The sequence below is a fragment of the Hyla sarda genome, chromosome 5 (genome assembly GCF_029499605.1).
Source record: "Hyla sarda isolate aHylSar1 chromosome 5, aHylSar1.hap1, whole genome shotgun sequence".
Classification (NCBI taxonomy): Eukaryota; Metazoa; Chordata; class Amphibia; order Anura; family Hylidae; genus Hyla; species Hyla sarda.
The window spans coordinates 113,487,972-113,510,326 of record NC_079193.1 but is presented as its reverse complement, the minus strand read 5'-3'; the positions used below and the strand labels follow the sequence as shown (position 1 = coordinate 113,510,326).

Below are 22,355 nucleotides of genomic sequence, written 5' to 3'. Positions count from 1 at the left end.
ACTGATTTGGAAACACTGGTGTAACATGTATATGCTGAATAGGCTAGGACAGTGTTTCCCAACCAGTGTGCCTCCAGCTGTTGCAAAACTACAACTCCCAGCATGCCCAAAGTCTGTCCAGGCATGCTGGGAGTTGTAGTTTTGCAACAGCTGGAGGCACACTGGTTTGTAAACACTAGCATACACACATAACAGGGACTACAACTCCCAGCATGTGTCATTCAGGAGTCCCCCCCCCCCCCTTCTTCACACATAGAAATCATCCCCAGTCCGAGATTTATTCCCCTGCAGTCTATACATCCCCAGCCCGTGCACTTTGTTATCCTCCCCTTCAGATAACACTCTTATCTTCTCTATCTTCTTTCAGTGCAGACCTGCGTCCTCAGAAGACAAAGTCGGGGGGGGGGGGGGGGGGGAGGGGAGGTGAAGAGCTGTGTACGTCCTCTCTCCCCCTGCTCTGGCTTCTTGCTCTCATGCACACCTGTATCCTCCAGGAGGGGGAGATGAGGGGGCGTGGCCTATCTCTTTCATGCAGTTCTGAAAGAACAGAGAGAAAAAAAGCCATGACATGTTGTCCACAGCCTAATCCTAACCTGTGGACAACAGTCAGAGATCCAACACAGAACTACAGAACTTCCTGGCCCACAAACAGGTAAGAAAAAAAGACACACGCTACACAAACATATAATACATGTGAATTGCAAAAAACATGAACATTAAAAAGATGCAATATAGCCAAAAATCTTAACCACCGGAGTACCCCTTTAAGTATGAGACAGCTTTGGATGTGTGTTGAAGGCTCAGGATGTGTGTTGAAGTTCGCACGCACAGAGTAAAAATCTATTTAGCTATCCAGTGGCCATTTTGTTTTGTTTTTCTTAAAGGAAAACTGTCAGTAAACTCCCCTACACTAACCAGGGATACTGGCTGGTAGTACTGGTCAATATGCTGCCTACCATGCCCGGGTTTGTCCCCGCCGTTCGCCCTTTATCTTCATTCTTCTGGATATGCAAATGAATAAAAAGCCTGTAAACTGCAGTTTTCACAGTTAAAGGTAAAAAGTTAAAAATGTACCATTTGTATTGTAATAATGTGTTCAATTGTAGTCAATGAAAAGTTGTCCCTTAGTGTACACACAATGTAAAATATTGACCATTCTATCAGAGCTGACCCAAATATACAGGGCTTTAGATATGGCAGTCTCCACTAGCCAGCTTCTGTTTATTTCCTCTCTGCATACCTATCCCAACTTTGTTGAGGGCTCTGACAATTTATTTGCATTTTAGTAATCATAATGGAGGAGATTTATCAAAACCTGTGCAGAGGAAAACTTGCCCAGTTGCCCATAGCAACCAATCAGATTGCTTCTTTCATTTTTCACAGGCCTTCATAAAAATTAAAGCAGCAAGCTGATTGGTTGCTATGGGCAACTGGGCAAGTTTTCCTCTGCACAGGTTTTGATAAATCTCCCCCAATGTGAGCATGCCTAAAAGTGTTGCAATGAACATCACACTCCCCTTGCTATGTTTCGGAGCACCATTTTTACTTGCAGATGGAGTCTATTGAGTACTTGGGTGTTCAGACTCCTGCTGATCTCACTCCATGTGTGAAACTTACCACTTTTCTATGTCTTTCAGGCTCCTCCCTACTGTCTACTTCTACATTTTAGATTGCACCTGTAGTGTTTGCAGACAGGTATATAATAGTGTTATCCGAATAAACATACATGACCATAAGTCTGATCAGCTGCTTTACTAAAAAGCAGGAAAGGAGGAGGGCGAATATAACTGACACAACAAGGTAAAATCATCAACAGAGGGAAAGAGGAATCAGGATTCTTAATCACAGCACTAATATTTACATTGGCAATAAATATATACATTACATATATACACATACAGCACCCTACTTAAATGGCCTAGGTATAGGCTAGATATAGGTATATGAGATATATTTAACTCAAGCATTTGGTTGCAAGAGAATGCCTTAGCCTGAACCTCATGTGTTCTCTCTTTCCATTTGAGAAGCTTTGTGTTTCCTCCTCCCTGTCACGAAAGCTGTTTCGGCAATCTATAGTGCAATCTATAGTGCTTCTTATGATGCTCAACCATCATTTCGGAGTAGGAGAACTGCAAAATACCTTCCAGGCTGGTACAGGTTTCCAGTGGTATTGCATTAATTCTTTCCCAAACCCAAAAATAGATTTAATAGTCATTAAAAAGCTTAAGTGCCTTGTTTAAAGACCTTTTTGTAAAGTTTCTTGGTATCTCCCCCTGCTCCTAAGATATTTGATTCATTGAATTGTCAGACACAATACTAATTCTGTCAGATGGGCATAAAATTCACTACAAATTGTAAGGTTTTAGTGCTGTTTTTTTATTTTATAAATTATGAGGTTCCAGTACTGTAAGGGAGTATTATACGTTATAAGGCTCTAGTGTTGTGATCACTACACAGAGTATATATATTTACACACACAAAGGCACACACACAAAGGCACACTCCCTTTTAATCAGGGTTCAAGTCCTGCAGAAATGCATAGGAACAGAGTTCCTGTACTTTTATGACAGCAGGAGCACTGTTCCCATTAGCAGGAGTCATACACGAACAGCCCTTGAGAGTAAATTTTGGGTGAGTGCCCATCCTTTTTTTCCCCCAGGACTTGACCCCTGCTTTTAATGCATAAAAGCTTAAGGGACTCCACATACAAGGTCAGTATACTGTGTTCTCACCCAGCCATACCCCCTTGTCCTCTGTTCCTTCAGCAAAAAATAGGAAGTAGCCTGAGAGGAGGAGGAGGGCCCTGCAGACAGTGCAGGAGGAAGGAAGATAACATGCCCCTTTATATGTTTAATTTGGTCAGGACTCCAGACTTCAATGATGGTGTCCCAGACAGCATACATGAGGTTCCTGGATGGGGGGCCCATAGAGGCGGACCACGTAGGGATACCACTGTCCCATGGGCCCCATAGCAGTGGAGTCTATGGGCACTATCCTACTGATAATGATTTTCAGTTTATCAATGTGAAAAGTCTAAAATGGAAGAGATCTCTACCACAAGTTCCATACTGTTTCTTTTTTTTTTCCAATATGTGCACTCAAAGAAAACCTTTACCAGAATTGTATCTTGCTGTTCTCTTGATAAACATTTGCTGCTTTAAAATACCCTGGAAGAGACTTCCTGTCCTCTTCTTGATTCTCTAAAGTACATAACCTATTTAATAAAGCATCTGGGAGACATTATCATTAATTTTTCATTTCCCTTTTTCCATTCATAAAATAATGCTTCTTGTTTGTTAATAGCTTATGCAGCATAATTAATGGCAATATAAATCTTCCCTGTCATCTCAGCCATTTGACTAAATAGGATTTAAAAAAAAACTGCAAAACGTTCCATCTTTTGTTTCTGTATTAGCAACTAGATTGGATATTGGATAAAATTAATTTATCTTTGGTGATCCCCTCTTATAATAAATAGGTGGTGTTTATACTGGAATCTTTGTATGAAACCTTTATCTCAGCATGTTGTAGGTTTAAGACTATAGACAGCTTTGTACCGATTTTTTTAGTGTTGATTTGTTTCCTGAGTGTAAAATGAAGCAACCTTCTAAATGTAACACAGGTAAGTGCTTTTAAGTGGTGCCTTGTCATTCACTGTCTTCTGCCTTGCCCCCGATGGGTGCCCCCCTCCAGCATCCTGTCATGTACCCCTGCCCACTTCTGTCTCGTACCCTACTCTCCTTTTGCCGCTGCCATGCTCAAGCCCCTGATATTACCAGGTGTGCATTTTGGGGGCTTGCACATGCCCTTTCTGCCCATGCTTAGTTGTGCCTAAGCTTTATTGTATTTCCTTAGCACTCATAACGAAGATGTGCTAAATCTGCTCCTTATACAGTATCTGTGTATTGACTATTGTCTTCTAAATTCTCTCTATGCCTGGCCCCTTTCTATACCATACAGATTCCCTTGTGACTGACCTTAATTTGACCCAGAACATGTGTCTCCTTCCTTGACCTTTTGCTTGTTTTAGAAAATGCCTTTGCCTGATGCATGTGCATAATACCATCTCACCAGTGTTTGACCTTAAATGCTGACAATCTATTTCTGACCACCTTATAAAAGCTGATCAAGCGCACCAGCTCATTTAGTATATAGGGTGGAGAAACCTCAAAGGACAGCTCACACAGGCTGGAGAAAGAGGAGAGCAGAAAAAAGTTATCAAAGCTGTCTAATAAGAAAGATTAAGTTCTAATCAGGGCTGGCTCAGACCTTTTTCTGGAGGACTTAATGGAGAATTTACTCCCATTAATTTTACCTGTCATAAAGCACACACGCTCTGCTGCACTGCCTATACAGACACGAAAAACGCTATCTGCAATATACCTACAGGCATGTATTTTAAAAAACTGTCATGATAAAGAAAAACAGCATTGGCACTGTAAAACCACTAATCGCACAGCCACGGCTAGTGCAAATTCTAACCAAGATGTCATCCGCAGGTGATACTATGTGGATAGGAGGTGCTCACGTGTAAGAAAAGCAGTCCATATGAAACATACAATATCTAAGGCTACAGACGGAGAACTCACCTCTTCAGCACTTCAGCCAGGTGAGTAGAATCACAATCTCATTTGCTTGGGTGGCTTCAGGGTGATATCGACAGGAGGCAGATTAATCAGGCAGGGGAGGAAGGAGGATGCCGGGCAACAGTGTTTCGTGCCGAGCTGGAGCTTTCTCAAGCCCTTCTTGAGAAAGCGCCAGCTCGGCGCAAAACATGGATGGTAAAGTACCAACTCGCTTATGTCGTATTCACATTTTGAACTCAACTGTCTGTAGAAAGAAAAAAAACTTTTCTTCATTCAAAAAGGTATAATCTACCACTATACCCTGGATCCTGTCTCTAATCCTGAGAGACCACCAGATCCTGATCCTAAAAAGAGATGCTAACATGGTTCTTGATACTTACCATGATCAGTCTGGACATTTTGATGTACACAAGACTGAAGCTACAATTAGCAAATGCTCCTATTGGATTGTAATGAGAGGAGACATTTAATGGTGGTGTAACGACACTGGGATGCAAGAACACCACTTCATACTATCCAAAGTAATAAGCCAGCTCGTAGCCCTTGTTAATGTGAAACTTGTTCCAACACGTTCTGGCTATAGGTTACCATGTGGACCACCATTCCAAGTGGGTCATTGTTGTACCTGTGAAAGACCCACAGTAAAAACTACAGCCATGATGTTATACAACTAGGGGGTTCAAACCTTCAGACTTCCAGAAGCCATACTCATAGATCGTGGGCCAGCATTTGAAGTGCAATTGTTTCAGGAACTTTGTCAATTCCATGAATTTCCCAAGGGAAAAGGTTTTGTGAAAGAAGAGTGAATCATGTCTTCGACCATATGCTTTTAACTGCATCTGTACCCAAACCAGAAGAATGGCTTGAACTTCTACCAGAACTAGATGAGATCTGCAACAACACTACCCAATGCTCAACAAGATACACAACTCCCATCATTCCCAGACAGCCAAAGGCTGTCTGGAAATGATGGGGGGTGTAGATAAGCAACAGCTGGAGGCTCCCTGTTTGGGAAACCCTGCTTTATGAGCATTCTCTCCAGGGGAAAACGCCATAAATGTGCAAACCATTTTTTTTTTTTTTTTAGTAGACTACGACGATAACTCACTTTTTTTTTACTGTTAATAAAATGGTTAACGAGGACTTATGAGGGAGTGTTTTTTGGAATAAAAGTTTTTAAAACTTGTTGTTTTTTTACATTTACTTTACAGGCTTAGTAGTGTAAGCTGTCTTATAGACTGAGTCCATTACTAAGCCAGGGCTAACATTAGCCCCAATTACTGCTAGTGCTAAACTCCAGTTATTACCCCAGTATCCACCGCCCCAGGGGTGCCTGGAAGAGCTGGTACCAACAGGCCCAGTGCATCAAAAATGACGCTCCTGGGCCTAGGTGGCAACAGGCTGGCGTCATTTAGGCTGGGGGGGGGGCAGTAACAATGGTCCTTGCCTACCCTGGTAAAGTCAAGCTGTTGCTGCTTGGTTGGTATCTGGCTGAAAATGAAAATACGGGGAACCCTATGCATTGTTCATTTTTTTTATTTTTTTCATAAATAATTAAATAAAAAAATAAATAAATTTCCCCCTATTTTGATTCTCAAATACCAACCAAACAGCAACAGCCTGACGTTACTAAGGTGGGCGATGACCATTGTTTCTGGCCTCAGCCTAAATAACGCCAGCCTGTTACCGCTTAGGTCCAGGAGCACCATTTTTTGCTCTCCGGACCTGTTGGTACTGACTCTTCCCAGCACCCCGGTGGGTACCAGAGTAATATTTGGTGGTTAGTGCTAGTTGTTTTTGGGGCCAACGCTATGACCTGGTTTAGTAATGGACTCCATCTATAAGATGACTTCCACTACTAAGCCTGTAAATAAATAAAAAAATAAATAAATAAAAAAACAACACGTTTAAAAAAAAACTTTTATTCCAAAAAAAGAAAAAAACACTCCCCCACAAGCCGTTAACCATTTTATTAATATTTAATTAAAACAAGCAGGTGACAGTAGTCCACCGAATAAGAAAAAGTAGTCCTCTGCATACACGGATCTGAAATGAGAAGGGAAAAAAAGACAAAAAATGGGCTAGTACATTTAGGGGGGGGGGGAGTGTTAAAAAAAATGTAATAAAGACATACACATTTTTTTTTCTTGCTTATGTGTGCTTACAAAAATGGAAAGTAATTTATTGTTTTTTGCTTATGTGCGCTCAATTTTTTTTTTATCAAACTCCTGTCATAGTATGATAAATATGTCACACAGAAGCAAAACCAAAGCAAAACAAAAAAAACATGACTACAGAACTCGCTTACCAAAGCAACAATGATAAATGTTCCCCTTTGTGCTTTCAGGTGGAAGAGTAAATTGAAACCAGTTTAAAGGCTATCTGCAGCCGAAAACAACTTATTCGCAGGATAAGGGATAAGAGTTTGATCGTGGATAGGGGATAGGGGATAAGGGTGAGCATGCTGCAGTTGTCTTTTACGGTTTTTCCTTCCTAATCCTTGTTGGGGAGGAAAATAAACAAAGGAGGAAGCTTTTGACTTTATATGCCGTGCTCATATATTGTTGTCATATCCCAATCCCATATCCCAACCCCATATCCCAACCTCCTATCCCGTCATCATATCTTGACCTCATATCCAGTCCTCATATCCCGGCCTCCTATCCCAACCTCCTATCCCGTCCTCCTATCCCGTCCTCCTATCTTGACCTCCTATCCCGTCCTCCTATCCCGACCTCCAATCCCGACCTCCTATCCCGACCTCCAATCCCGACCTCCTATCCCGACCTCCTATCCCGACCTCCTATCCCGTCCTCCTATCCCGTCCTCCTATCCCGACCTCCTATCCCGTCCTCCTATCCCGACCTCCTATCTCCACCTCCTATCCCGACCTCCCATATCAACCTCCTATCCCATCCTCCTATCTCGACCTCCTATCACTAGTATATGGATTGCAGGATAAAACGTACCAGGAAAGGTTAAAGGACCTTAACATTTATAGCTTGGAAGAAAGAAGAGACAGAGGGGATATGATAGAGACTTTTAAATACATAAAAGGAATCAACATGGTAAAAGAGGAGAGCATATTTAAAAGAAGAAAAACTACCACAAGAGGACATATGTATACAGAGAAATTGGAGTTATAACACCACCTTAAGTATAAACGTATAAATCTTTATTGAAAATGTTTTACATAAAAAACATATAGATGCAAAAAAGTGAAGTATTGCAATGGAAATCCAACACAGAAATATCTGGCGCAGAGTAAGAATAGTACATACAAATGAGTACATAGAAATTGTCCACACCCTATATATAGCAATCTATGGAATAACACAGTTTAGCCACTATGGGCTATCCATACAAATGCTGCATAATAATGTATCAAGATTAGCTAATAATATAGCCTAGAACTGGTGTATAGCCAGGTCTGAGAGTGCATAGTGAAATACAATGATATTGGGGACAACATATCTAAGTACTCAGTAAAAGTCAATGTGTAACCTACCCATGTGGGATAGCGAACTCTGCGACCGACCCCTACGTTCGTTTCGGTTTCCCTTTTTCAAGAGGTACTTACTATGTGAGTGGTGTGGTGGTTTATATGTGTTGCCATAATGATATAAATTACCTACAGCGGTGTGGAGATTCCATCGGCGCCTGCGCCATGTCCCGCCGGAACAAAGGCTGGCCCCACTTCCGGCGTCTACGTCCATCTGCGCAGGCCCGAGAAACAGTGTTCCCGGGCATGCACACTGGACTCCAGTCGCTTCGGAGGGCCGCGTCACTGGCGAAGAACACGGCGCAGGCGCACTGGACATCGCACCGCTGAGAAGAATGTCCTGAGTAATCACTGCATTCACTATACACTCGCTTACATACCTGGAGGATCATAAAAATATACAAGTGAGAAAAAGACATAAAATAACATGATCACAAAATCATATTAGTGTGACAAAATACAAAATACAAGAAAAACTGGTTATAACCAATCAAGTGCAAAAATTATATTAAAAAAAGATAAAAATAAAAAAATAATAAAATAAGATGTATATTATAATGTGTGATGGTGAATATTAAATGTGATACACATGAAGATCCAAACTGTGATCATATAATAATATAAGTGTCTCAACCACTAAAATATATGTAGCTGACTAATGAAAAATATATTATAATAAATGGTGAAATGAATGTGTACCGTGAATACACCAAGCTGCAAGCGAAAAAGAGAGTGAATGCAAGGAATATAATATTTTCATATCCACTGATGGTTCCTTATGGACCAAATGGGTAATACAGTATTGCCAACATCTAAACCAACCAAGCCACCATGTAGAACCATGTGAGATGGGTCCTAGAAAATAAACTCAAAAATGTTCTGCTAACAAACAAACTGTTAAAAACGGACACACATGGTAAAAGATATATTAAAAACAAATTGGAGACAGACGGATATAGTTTGCCTATATATTTAAATAAGGGACGCTGCACAATAGATCCTATGCTAATATACATGACACCCCGAATATATCCTGGGGTATACAAAGTATGGAGTTGAATCAAAAAGATTGAACCACATGAAGAGTGAGAGAAATTGAAAAGTAGGGAATTCCCCCCCCCCCCCCCCCCCCCCAGTATACCCTATCTGGGGAATTAAATCGGCCATAAATTTACTATGACTAATAGATATGGAGGTTTTAAGCTGCAAGCCAAGAGAGTACAAACAAGACCATCTACCACTGGGAGAGAGATGCCACTATAGAGACTCTATATCTAAGAATAATAATAATGATAATCCCTATCCTATAAAAAGGGGGAAAAGCTCAATTGCTCATTGAGTCCGTTAGGGACCATCGTATCCAGCATAATGATCCAGCGGCACTCCTTTTGCGCCAAAGTTTTTTTCAAATTACCACCACGAATATTACCTTGAATTTTTTCTATACCTTTTATTTTTAACCCGTTTGGGTCACAATTATGTTTTTCTTTAAAGTGTCTTGGTATCGTTTTTAAAATAGACAAATCAATGCAATTTTTCTCGGTCCTGCGCAGATGGACGTAGACGCCGGAAGTGGGGCCAGCCTTTGTTCCGGCGGGACATGGCGCAGGCGCCGATGGAATCTCCACACCGCTGTAGGTAATTTATATCATTATGGCAACACATATAAACCACCACACCACTCACATAGTCAGTATCTCTTGAAAAAGGGAAACCGAAACGATCGTAGGGGTCGGTCGCAGAGTTCGCTATCCCACATGGGTAGGTTACACATTGACTTTTACTGAGTACTTAGATATGTTGTCCCCAATATCATTGTATTTCACTATGCACTCTCAGACCTGGCTATACACCAGTTCTAGGCTATATTACTAGCTAATCTTGATACATTATTATGCAGCATTTGTATGTATAGCCCATAGTGGCTAAACTGTGTTATTTCATAGATTGCTATATATAGGGTGTGGACAATTTCTATGTACTCATTTGTATGTACTATTCTTACTCTGCGCCAGATATTTCTGTGTTGCATTTCCATTGCAATACTTCACTTTTTTTCATCTATATGTTTTTTATGTAAAACATTTTCAATAAAGATTTATACGTTTATACTTAAGGTGGTGTTATAACTCCAATTTCTCTGTATACATTCATTTATGGAGTTCCCCTGTCCTTGACAGGATTAGTACACACTCCCCTATGGGTGTCATTGGGGCACATGGGAGTGTATGGTGCATTTTTTTAGGACTTTGGTATTCACAAGAGGACATAGTTTTAAATTGGAGGGGCAAAGGTTTAAAAGTTATATCAGGAAGTATTACTTTACTGAGAGAGTAGTGGATGCATGGAATAGCCTTCCTGCAGAAGTGGTCGCTGCAAATACAGTGAAGGAGTTTAAACATGCATGGGATAAGCATAAGGCTATCCTTCATATAAGATAGGGCCAGGGACTAATTATAGTATTCAGAATATTGGGCAGACTAGATGGACCAAATGGTTCTTATCTGACGACACATTCTATGTTTCTATCCCGACCTCCTATCCCGACCTCCTGTCTCCACCTCATATCCCGTCCTCATATCCTGACCTCCTAACTCGACCTCCTATCCCGACCATCCCATCCTCCTATCTTGACCTCCTATCTTTACCTCTTATTTCGACCTCCCATCCCATCCTCATATCCCGACCAGTAATATGTGTACCAGGTATTGAAATATCTCCAGCCGTACAGAAGTTATGTGGGAACATACATTTCCCATTGATTTGCATGGGACTTTAAATAAAAACCCTGATCCTCACAAATGGGGGTAGTTAAGGGTTAAATTAACTATCCTATATTTTAAGTGGACATATAAGTAACATGTGACCAAGTTTTATCAAAATATCTCCAGCCTTTTGGAAGTTATGCAGTAACATATATTTTCCATAGACTTGTATAGGACTTTAAACATAAACCCTGTCCCTGGCAAATGGGGGTGAGTAAGGGTTAAATTACCTATCCTATGTTTGTTGTTGACATATAAGTAACATGTGTGCCAAGTTTCATGTTAATATCTTTAGCCGTTTGGAAGTTTTTGTGGAACATACATACACACACACACACATACACACACACGTTGAGTTTTATATATATAGATTGCCCCCCAGCCCCAGGAAGACATGTAGCAGATATTCCATATACATATATTTATGGCATAGACACAGATTATTGGATGAATAGAATGCAGGCCCCTGACATAAGTACAGTAATCCAAACGGATAGCAACAGCTTAATATTGGGGATGCTGGCTACTAGGGCTGAGCGAATCGAATCTGACGAATCCACATTCATTATGAATTTCAAGAAAAATTTGATTTGCAATGAATCCGAATATCTCTGACATTCGATAAAACGAATTGCCCCATTAAACTCCATTTAATGTGGTCCAGGCTCCAGGGCATCGAAAATGGCGGATCCACATGTGAAGACATGGGGCAAGGAACTCTGGGAAGGTGAGTAGGCAGAAGGACCCTGAATCACATGCAGCATTCAGCCTATCAGCAGCCAGCCCTTTGATGTCACAGCCCTATGTAATCGGCAGCCATCTTGTGGCCAGCCATTCCAGCATTTTATGTCACAGAGAGCGTTTTATTGCAGAGACAGATATAGCAGTGTGTGTGTTGCACAGAAAAACAGCTTCAAAGCAGCGATTCACCACAATCCCAAATCACTGCAGAAAAGCACTGACAGGGAAGGGAGAGAGTGAGAGAGAGAAAGTACACTTTTGGATGTACTACACAGCGACTCTGTACTACTGCACTGGGGTGTACAACTACTCTAAAGCTTATAGTGGCCATTTAGGCTGAGCACTAAAAGCCATTGTCTCCTGCTATTAGTGCATAATATTACTGTACTGGGCTGTACTACACAGTGACTCTGTACTGCTGCAGTGGAGTGTACAACAACTCTAAAGCTTATAGGGGCCAGTTAGGCTAAGCACTAAAAGCCATTGTCACCTGCTATTAGTGCATAATAATACTGTACTGGGCTGTACTACACAGCGACTCTGTGCTGCAGCATTAGTGTGTACTACAACTCTAAAGCTAACAGGGGCCAGTTAGGATGAGCACGAAAAGCCATAGTAACCTGATTTCAGTGCCTAATACAGGTTGCGTAGCAGAGCGTATTGTCCTCTCATAAGTGTAACCTGTGCGTAAATAAGTGGTGTGCGTTTTTTCCCTGTAAAACTAATTTGGGCCTACTTACCGTGAAAGGCCAGCCAAAGCTACACACTTGCTTCTGTATAACAAAGACAAAAAAATGCGTTGTAGAGATCAAACAATACTTTATTAAACACACAGAAGCATTAAAAACCCATAAAAGGGATTGAAAGAAGTACAATACACATTATAATGATGGCCACAATGGACCAGACTAAAGAATGATGGCTACCAATAAGATAGATGTAAAACACAGGAATGTATGTAAACAAATCCTTATTGTTGGGCCTAAACCCACATGAGAAGATATAACATGATAAAACAGGTTGCTCTAGTGCTGAATAGATTATAGCAAAATATATAACAACATATAGAAAACCACAGTGGGACAGAGTATACCTGGGTAACCAACACCTAACCCAACGTTTCGCTACTGCTTCATCCCGGATGAAGCAGTAGCGAAACGTTGGGTTAGGTGTTGGTTACCCAGGTATACTCTGTCCCACTGTGGTTTTCTATATGTTGTTATATATTTTGCTATAATCTATTCAGCACTAGAGCAACCTGTTTTATCATGTTATATCTTCTCATGTGGGTTTAGGCCCAACAGTAAGGATTTGTTTACATACATTCCTGTGTTTTACATCTATCTTATTGGTAGCCATCATTCTTTAGTCTGGTCCATTGTGGCCATCATTATAATGTGTATTGTACTTCTTTCAATCCCTTTTATGGGTTTTTAATGCTTCTGTGTGTTTAATAAAGTATTGTTTGATCTCTACAACGCATTTTTTTGTCTTTGTTATGCTCTTGTAAGTAGCATGGGATCAGTTACCCATTGGGGTAGTTTTGGATTTTCACACTTGTTTCTGTAGTCTAATACAGTTTTAAGCGTAGTGGAGCGCATAGTCCTCCTCTCATAAGGGTAGACTCTACGTACACCTACGTGGTGTCCTTTATATTTTTCCTGTTAAACTAATTTGGGCCTAGTTACTGTGAAAGGCCAGCAAAAGCTAAACACTTGTTTTGGTAGCCTTATACAATTTGTAGCGGAGCGTATAGTCCTCCTCTCATAAGTGTAAACTGTATGCACATCTACATGGTGTCCTTTATATTTTTCCTGTTAAATTATTTTGGGTCTAGTTACTGTGAAAGGTCAGCCAAAGGTACACACTTGTTTTTGTAGTCTAATACAGTTTTAAGCGTAGTGAAGCATATTGTCTCCTCTGATAAGTGTATAGTGTACATACACCTAAGTGGTGAATGATTTTGTTCCTATTAAAGTCATAAGGGCCTAGTTACTCTGAAAGGCCAGCCAAAACTACACACCTGATTTTGTAGCCAACTACAGTTTTAAGCGAAGTGGAGCGTATTGTCCTCAGCTGGTGAATACGTATGTCAGGCAGAGAAGTGCCAGAACGTGCACAAAGGAGTGGCGGAGGCCTAAATTCATCAGGCAGAGGTTGCAGCAGACTAGGGGCGAGTGGCAGCAGGAGTCACAGCGAGAGGCCTGAGCTCCCGGTATCAGCCAGCGGTCGTGTCTCAACCAGCAACCAATCTGCAGTTATTGATTGGTTAACTCGGTCATCCACTTCATCACAAGTGACATGTGACACCCCCAGTCAATATTCAGTGGGTTCCTCAGACACAACCCTTAGTTGGCATGTCCCGTAAACAGTCCCTGTCCTCCAATTGCCTCTGTCCTATGCTGTTCCCTCCCCCACAGAAGTTTTGTATGCTGTGGGTTCAGAAGCTACTTCTCAGCCAACAAGTGGAGGAGACATCCACTGCTTCCTCCGCTAGGCGGGCAAGTAGTGATGAGGAGAGTTGGGTGGGAGGTGGTGTTGCGAGTGTTCAGGCTCCTGAAGCAGACACTGCTGAGGAACCTGAGGAGGGCATGAGTGACGTGCAGACACAACTCGATGACGATGAAGCCGATAGCATTTGGGAGCCGGGTGCAGAAGGGGCTTCATCATCAGAAGAAGAGGGTTGCAGGTTGCCCGTGAGGCAGCGGCTGAGCCAGCAGGGTGGTAGTGTTAAGGATGATTATGATTAGAGATGAGCGAACTTTTGAAAAATTTGTTTCGATCCGAATTTATTTGCGGCAAATCTATATTAAAAACTGCTATTTCTGGCCTACAGAGAGCCTCAATAGGGGTGTAGAACACTTTGCTGTGTTCTAACACGCATATGAAGTGTGCTGGGGAAGTGAAATAATACTGTTATTCAGAACAACATGCTGGTTACCGGCATCGCTTTTAGAATCACTGCTGCAGAGCGGCACAATGACAAAGCCTGGAGGTGGCATCAGTATGAAAAGGCCATATAGTGGCTGAATGACACAGCATGGAGGTGTTGGCAGCATGAGGAGACCATATAGTCGCTGAATGACACAGCATGGAGGTGTTGGCAGCAGGAGGAGATCATATAGTGGCTGAATAACACAGCGTGGATGAGGCTGAGGCATGAGGAGACCATATAGTGACTGAATGACACAGTGTGGAGGTGTTGGCAGCATGAATAGACCATATAGTGGCTGAATGACACAATGTGGAGGTGTTGGCAGGATGAGAAGACCATATAGTGGCTGAATGACACAGCGTGGATGTGTTGGCAGCATGAGGTGACCATATAGTGGCTGAATGACACAGCGTGGAGGTGTTGGCAGCATGAGGAGACCATATAGTGGCTGAATGGCACAGCCATGAGTTGGCAGCATGAGTAGACACTAGGCCTTCACAATCCCTAAGATTACAAGATGAATTCTGAAATTTAAACCAAAGATTTTGGGTAGGTAGTACTACCATAACAACATTTTAATTCCCAGACCCAGTCCCAGCAGCATGATTAAACCATATATTGCCTGAATGGCACAGCCTGGAGTTGGCTGAAACATGAGCAGACCATATAGTGTCTGAATGGCACAGCCTTATATTGGCTGCGGATGAGGTGACAATAGGGCCTCACAATCTCTAATAAGAAAAGATGAATTTTGAAATTTCAATTGAAGATGTATGGTACCTAGTGCTACCATAAACATATATAGGTAATGCCCTAGGCTCAGCAGCATCACTAAACCATGTAGTTGCTATATGACACATACAGAAGAAGGCAGCAGCATAAGTACGCAAGAGGGATTCCCAACCCCTAACATTAAAAGGTGAATGTTGAAATCTCTATTGAAGATGCATGTTAGCTAGTGCTACCATCCAAAAATGTAAGGCCCAAGCCCAGCAGCATCAGTAAGCCAAGTAGTTCCTGAAACACACAGTCAGGAGCAGGCATCAGCAGTACACAAGAGGGTTTCATAACCCCTAAGATTGAAAGATCAATGTTGAAATTTCTATTAACCATGTATTTAGCTTGTGCTAAACATCCAGAAATGTAAGGCCCAAGCCCAGAAGCATCAGTAAGCCAAGTAATTCCTGAAAGACACAGGAGCAGGCAGCAGCAGTGCCCAAGAGGGTTTCATAACCCCTTACATTGAAAGATTAATGTTGAAATTTCTATTAAGCATGTATTTAGCTTGTGCTAAACATCCAAAAATGTAAGGCCCAAGCCCAGAAGTATCAGTAAGCCATGTAATTGAAAGACACAGGAGCAGTCAGGAGCAGGCATCGGCAGTACCCAAGAGGGTTTCATAACCCCTTACATTGAAAGATCAAGCTTGAAATCTCAATTAAGCATTTCTGTTAGCTAGTGCTACCAGAACATATTTGCAGTTAATATCCCAGTCTCAGAAGCATCAGAAAACAATATATTGGCTGAATGACACAGCCTGGAGGTGGGGAAAGCATAAGGAGCCCATGTAGTGTCTGAATGGTACAGCCTGAAGGTGGCTGAAGCATGAGGTGACAATTGAAATATAAGAATTTTGAATAGAAATATAAGATTTTGAAATTGAAATTGAGGATTTTGAAATGGAACTTTCAACTCCCAAGTTTTAGTGTCCCGGGCCCCCCAGCGTGTGGGTACAAAGGACCTAATCTAACAAGGAGTCCCATGTCACATGTCAGCACAATGACAGAGCCTGGAGGTGGCATCAGTAGGAGGACACCATACAGTGTCTGAATGGCACAGCCTGGAGGTGGCTGAAGCATGAGGAGACCCCAGGGCTTCACAATCCCTAAGAAAAAAAGACAAAGTTTGAAATGAAGCTAGTGCTACTATAACAAAAATGTTATTCCCAGGACCAGCAGCATCAGTAAACCATATATGGGCTCAATGACACAGCCTGGAGTTGGCTGAAGCATGTGGAGACCATATAGTGTCTGAATGGCACAGCCTGGTGTTGGCAGCAGCATGACGAGACCATTGAAATCTATGATTTTTAAATTAAAATTTTAAGATTTTTAAATTGATATCATGGATTTAGTAATTGAAATTTCACTACTCTGCCTGACATACTTATTGCATATATGAGGGGAGTACAATAAGCTTCAGTTCACTTAAAACAGTATTTATCCAGAACAGCAGCAGGTGTGTACTATTGGCTGTCCTTTCCCAGTATATAGATCCTTGACAGATTAACAGGTACAAAATAGAACACTACTTAGATGTAGGTATGTGGTATGCACTAATGAGGGCAGAAAATGTGCTACAGTATGCTTAAAAATACTTATTTTTACCTGTGTCCCAGATTATAAAATTCATTTATAATCAGAAATTGTCAGAATACCACCTGACATTCAAAATAATAAAATTATAGATATGTTCTCTGAAGAAAAGGATCCTTCATTAGATGACAATATGAGTTTTGTGTGTTCCAGTGACATTAGCTCATAGGAGGAACAGGAAAATATGATAGAACTTAATTCTGCAACTGAAGAACCACAACAGAATGAATGACTTAAAGCCTACTGGAACTGAGAAACTTCAAAATGGTCAATTCCAACAGCCGGTGGTCAGTATCCATTTTGTGTAGCCCTGGCCAGGGATCCTGCGGGTGGAACTACAATTTTTTTTATTTCTGGACCTGAGGAAGATGCGAGTGTGCGCTGAAACGCGTTATCCTGTTCTTACCTTTTGACTTCTTTTACCAATAAAAGTTAGTCCTGTTTAAGTGCTGGCTTGATCTGTTTGATTCTGACTCCCGTCGCGACACAGTAGCGCTCTAAAAAGAAAAACGATCATTTTGTACCCTCCACATTACCTTGTTGTCTGTCTCCCTCGGGAACACTGAAAATAGGGGTGAGAGTAGCAAACTGTGACAACCCCATTGTTACATACCCTCAACCACACTATCAGAAACTATTATATTGGCTGAATGACAAAGCCTGGAGGTGGGGAAAGCATAAGGAGCCCATTTAGTGTCTGTATGGTACAGCCCGGAGTTGGCCGAAGCATGAGGAGACCATATAGTGGCTGAATGGCAAAGCCTGGAGTTGGCAGAAGTATAAGCAGATAAAATAGTGGCTGAATGAAACCGCCTGGAGGTGGCAGCAGCATCAGGAGTCCTGAAAGTGACCCAGTGACACGGTTGGTGGCAATACCAGTACCCGGTGATGATGGTGGCTGGAATGTTTGTAACTGGAGAGCAGTGCCTTAAATTTGTTTGGAAAAAGGGAGAGAAGGAGCGCTCCATGGTGTATTATCGCCAATAATGACAAACGCCAAATGTGGATGAGCGCTTACCAAAAAATGTTGTGCAACGGCCAGCACAACATGGAGAAAGGTATATATCAATAGCCCACTGCTGCTATTCCACAAATAACCAGAAATACCACAATCCACCTCCAAAAATGGAACTTCAGGTGCTGAGGGACCAGAGAATAGTGTAGACAATTTGTTTTATTCCCAGCATGCAACGCGTTTCGCGCATCTGCGCTTCATCAGGCATAAGGGCAAGGGAACAGGAAACACATATATATACTCCAGAGAATTAACCCATTGCTGTAAGAACAAATCATTCAGCAAGGAGATCACATGTTAACCGAAAATGCAGACATGCAGACATGCAGTGATGACAGACAGCAGCACCTTAACAAAGTGCAAAAATAGTACAGACTGTAAACATTTATAAGTATTGCACTACCTGTAAAGTGCATGCTAGAGTGTGTGTGTGTGTGTGTGTATATATATATATATATATATATATATATATATATATATATATATACATACACATAATCACAACACTTGAAAATACACTTAAAAATACCAAAATACAGATATACAAATATAAAATCAACGGGTATTTTCAATAGTTTCATTAAGTTCATTCGGAAATAAAGTGCACAGTTTAAAGATCCAGTATGATTCCCGGTTAATAAGTTTTTGGTATCTATTAGCCGCATCCACAGGAATCATTTCAAGAATCATAATTTTAAAACCATCAATATTCCTATGTGTGCCATAGCAAAATGGCGCGACACGCTGTGCAACATAAAACCATTTTTAATATTTGAACGGTGTTTATTCATACGGGCACGTATTGATTGAACTGTGCGGCCAACATATTGCATGTGGCAATCACATGTTAACAAATAAATGACGAATGAACTATCACAATTAAAAGAAACCATGATAAAAAAAAAGTATCCTTAGTAGTCGCCGATGTGAAAGAATTTCCAGTGCACACTATCAACTATCAATTTCTAGTGCACACTATCAAGGTGACACTATTAAATTTGTTTGGTCACCTTGAGCCATAGGAAGGAACCCCAGACCTGATCTGGGGCTCCCCCCACAAACAAGGACACCTGTCTAATCTCTCAACAGTATGCATAAGTGCATATTGACTCAATCTTACCTCCATTATGCTTCCTATGTTTTTGGATTCAAAAGGGAAAAAAGATGATCATCCTATTTACATGTCTGTAGGAATGAAAAACAATTATAAATAAATAAAAACCTGTGTGCTCCCCACTGCAACCTGTCAAACGGAGCATAAACACCCCAATCATACTGTGCACCCATGCCTAACCCAGTCACTCCCCCCTTTCACACACACTTACCGCCCCATACCCATTCACCCTGCTGTGTACCTATTGTTGAGCACTTTCTATGCACAAATTGTTTATCTTGTATTATTTGCTTGTATTATTGCAGCTGCCATCTGTGTATTATATGCTTTATTGTGTTGGGGCTAGAAGTCACAGAGAGAAAATTGCACTTTATTGTTGAGAGATTAGACGGATGTCCTTGTTTGTGGGGGGAGCCCCAGATCAGGTTTGGGGTCCCTTCCTATGCCTCCTTTTTAAATGTTTTTAACTTTATATGGGTGAAAATTCTGGCTGATCCATGCCTGATTCATCTTCACAAAGGTCAGTCTCTCCACATTTTTCATGGACAGATAAGTTCTCCTTTGAGTGACTATGGCCCCCGTCACACTAAATACCCGCTCTGATGCCAAACTACTGGCCGGGCAGTACAGCTTTTCCAGGGCAAACTCTGCAAGTTGCGGCCACAAATCAAGTTTGGCTGCCCAGAAGTCCAGCGGATCTTCAAGGTGTGTTGGCATGGGCATGTCAAGGTATGCCACCACCTGCTGGTTCAGGTCCTGCTCCAGGTTTACCTGCTGCTGATGAGTTGCTTCACTATGTGGGTGAAGAAAGGTACTCATCAGCGACTGTAGACTCAGGCTGCTGCTGATGGAGCTGGTACTGCTCCTGTCACCCCACCCCTCCCCAGCAGCCATGGCAGTGGAAGGTGAGCGCAGAGGGTCCCGCAAGTAAGATCTGCTAGTGAATGGACGATGGCACCGATAGGCATCAGCCAACTGACTATGCAGGATCTCTCTGTAGTAGGTCAGTTTGTCCTCCCTCTCAGTGGGTGTAAAAATGCACCCATTTTGTGCCGGTAGCGAGGGTCCAAGGTGGAGACCCAGAAGTCATCCCGCTGCCGAATGGTGACAATTCGGCAGTCACTATTTGTGCCATTTGTGCAAGTGACTCGGAGGGACTCCCTGCCTCCATCTCCACTGCATAATGCCACGGTGTGTCTGGGTCTTCTGTCTCGCCTTCCTCATAACCCTCTAGCTCCTCTAGTTCATCATGCTCCTCCTCTCCTGTCAGGGGACTAGAAAGACCGCCCATATCATCAAACATAAACTGTGCTCCACTGTGCCTCTCATCCTCCTCCTCCTCCTCCAGTTCAGCCCCCACAGGGCTCATGTGGCCGGAGATGTAGGCACAACGTCTCCATTGCCCTGACCATCCATCGTTTCCAACACTTGTTGTAGGTTATGAAGCAGTGGAATGACGTTATTCATCCCGTAATCCTGGCGACTTACGTATAATGTGGCCTCCTCAAAGGGCCTGAGCAAACGGCAGGTGTCACGTATGAGCTGCCACTGGTTCACATTGAACTTACACACGAGATTACCCCTATCTGCTTGGATCATCAAGAAATCAGTGATGGCTTTTCTCTGTTCGTACAGTCGGTCCAACATATGCAGGGAGGAATTCCAACGTGTGGCAACGTCACAAATCAGAATATGCTGGGGGATACCATTCTGATGTTGCAGCTCAAGGAGGGTGTGCTTTGCAGTGTACGAGTAGCTGAAGTGCAGGCAATTCCCATTCTTAGGATGTCTTGCAAATAGGGGGAACATTTCAGGGACTGCTTGACAACCAGATTTAACACGTATGCCATGAAGGGCGCATGTTTCACCCTTCCTTGTCGCAGCCCGGCCAAGATGTTATTCCCGTTGTCGGTCACCATGGTTCCCATGGTTCGTGGAGTAAGCCATGCTCCGATTTCTTTACGAATGACTTTTAGCAGTTCCTCCCCTGTGTGACTCTTTTCCCCAAGGCAAACCATGTGAAGAACAGCGTGACACCGCCGTGCCCTGCACACATGGTATGCTGAAGGGCCACTGAGACTTGTCCGGGCAGTGGTGGATGAAGAGGCGGAGTCACACACTGTCACAGGAGCAATGGGCTGGCAGCATGGAGGAGGAAGCGGTGTGACCTTTCCAAGTTGGGGTTGTGGATGTGCAGGAACTACATTCACCCAGTGAGCCGTAAAGAACATGTATTGTCCCTGACCGTAGTTACTGCTCCAGATGTTTGCGTTGCCATGCACTTTGGTACACACCGACAGGCTCAAGGACTGGCCCACCTTCTCTTCCACAAAATTGTGCAGGGATGGTATTGCCTTCTTCGCAAATAAATGATGGCTTGGTACTCTCCACCTCGGCTCGGCACAAGCCATCATTTCTCCAAAAGGTGCAGAGTTCACCACTTGAAAAGGGAGGTACTGCAGCACCAGCATCTTAGAAAGGAGCACATTCAGCTTCTGCGTGGATGAGTGGGTGCATACTGTTGTCTCTAGGACATGGCTTCATGGATGGATTGTTGGCAGAATGGCTGACTAACAGTGGGAGAAGCAGGAGCATCTGGAGTGACAGAAGGAGAGTATGACACACAGCTCTCTTCGGCTGAGGTGGTGGAGCCTTGGCTGGCTGAAGGAGGGAGCGGCTGGCCACTGGGTGATGCCGCAGGCTGGACCAGAACATCAGAGCCACGGTTCTCCCAGGCCGCTTTATGGTGACGAAGCATGTGTTGACGCAGGGCCGTGGTGCCATCATTTGGGATCCTGGCTACGCTTCACCTTCTGCTGACATATCTTGCATGTGGCTATGTGAACCCCCTGCGGATCCTTGATAAAAAACTGCCACACTGCTGAGTAGCTGATTTTCCCACCAACAGTCCGCACTAATTGACTGCTACTGCCGCCGTCTCCAGGAACCCCTGTTCCACTACGTCCCGGAAATGTAGGCTGCCGCGAAGCAGGTGGTCTCCCCCGGGCACGTTTGGCTCCAGAATTTCCACTTCTGCCACCGCGCTGACTGCCAACCATGCTACCACCTTCCTGGCTCAGCTGCTGCCTCAAGGGCAAACTGCAACTCTCTTCTCCTGATGATGATGAAGCCCCTTCTGCACCTTGCTCCCAATTGTGATCGGCTTCATCAACATCAGCAAGTGTCTGCACGTCACTGATGTCCTCCTCAGGTTCCTCCACTGTGTCTGCTTCAGGACCCTGAACTCTGGCAACACCGCCTCCCACGTCACTCTCTTCATCACTACTTGCCCGCCTAGCGGAGCAAGCGGCGCATGTCTCCT

General features: G+C 42.8%; 1 long non-coding RNA gene across 6 annotated transcripts; it reads left to right on the top strand.

Annotated features, from left to right (window-relative positions):
• The first annotated feature begins 524 nt into the window (after nucleotides 1-524).
• Nucleotides 525-17,339, top strand: LOC130272580 (uncharacterized). 6 transcript variants are annotated; one of them, XR_008843624.1, is made up of 5 exons: nucleotides 1,435-1,476; nucleotides 1,638-1,695; nucleotides 4,500-4,609; nucleotides 6,934-7,041; nucleotides 17,058-17,339. It is a non-coding gene; the product is annotated as an uncharacterized LOC130272580 (long non-coding RNA). The 6 variants fall into 6 exon arrangements; XR_008843620.1 differs by lacking the exons at nucleotides 1,435-1,476; nucleotides 1,638-1,695 and adding an exon at nucleotides 525-652; XR_008843621.1 differs by lacking the exons at nucleotides 1,435-1,476; nucleotides 1,638-1,695 and adding an exon at nucleotides 901-1,054.
• Nucleotides 17,340-22,355: the final 5,016 nt, after the last annotated feature.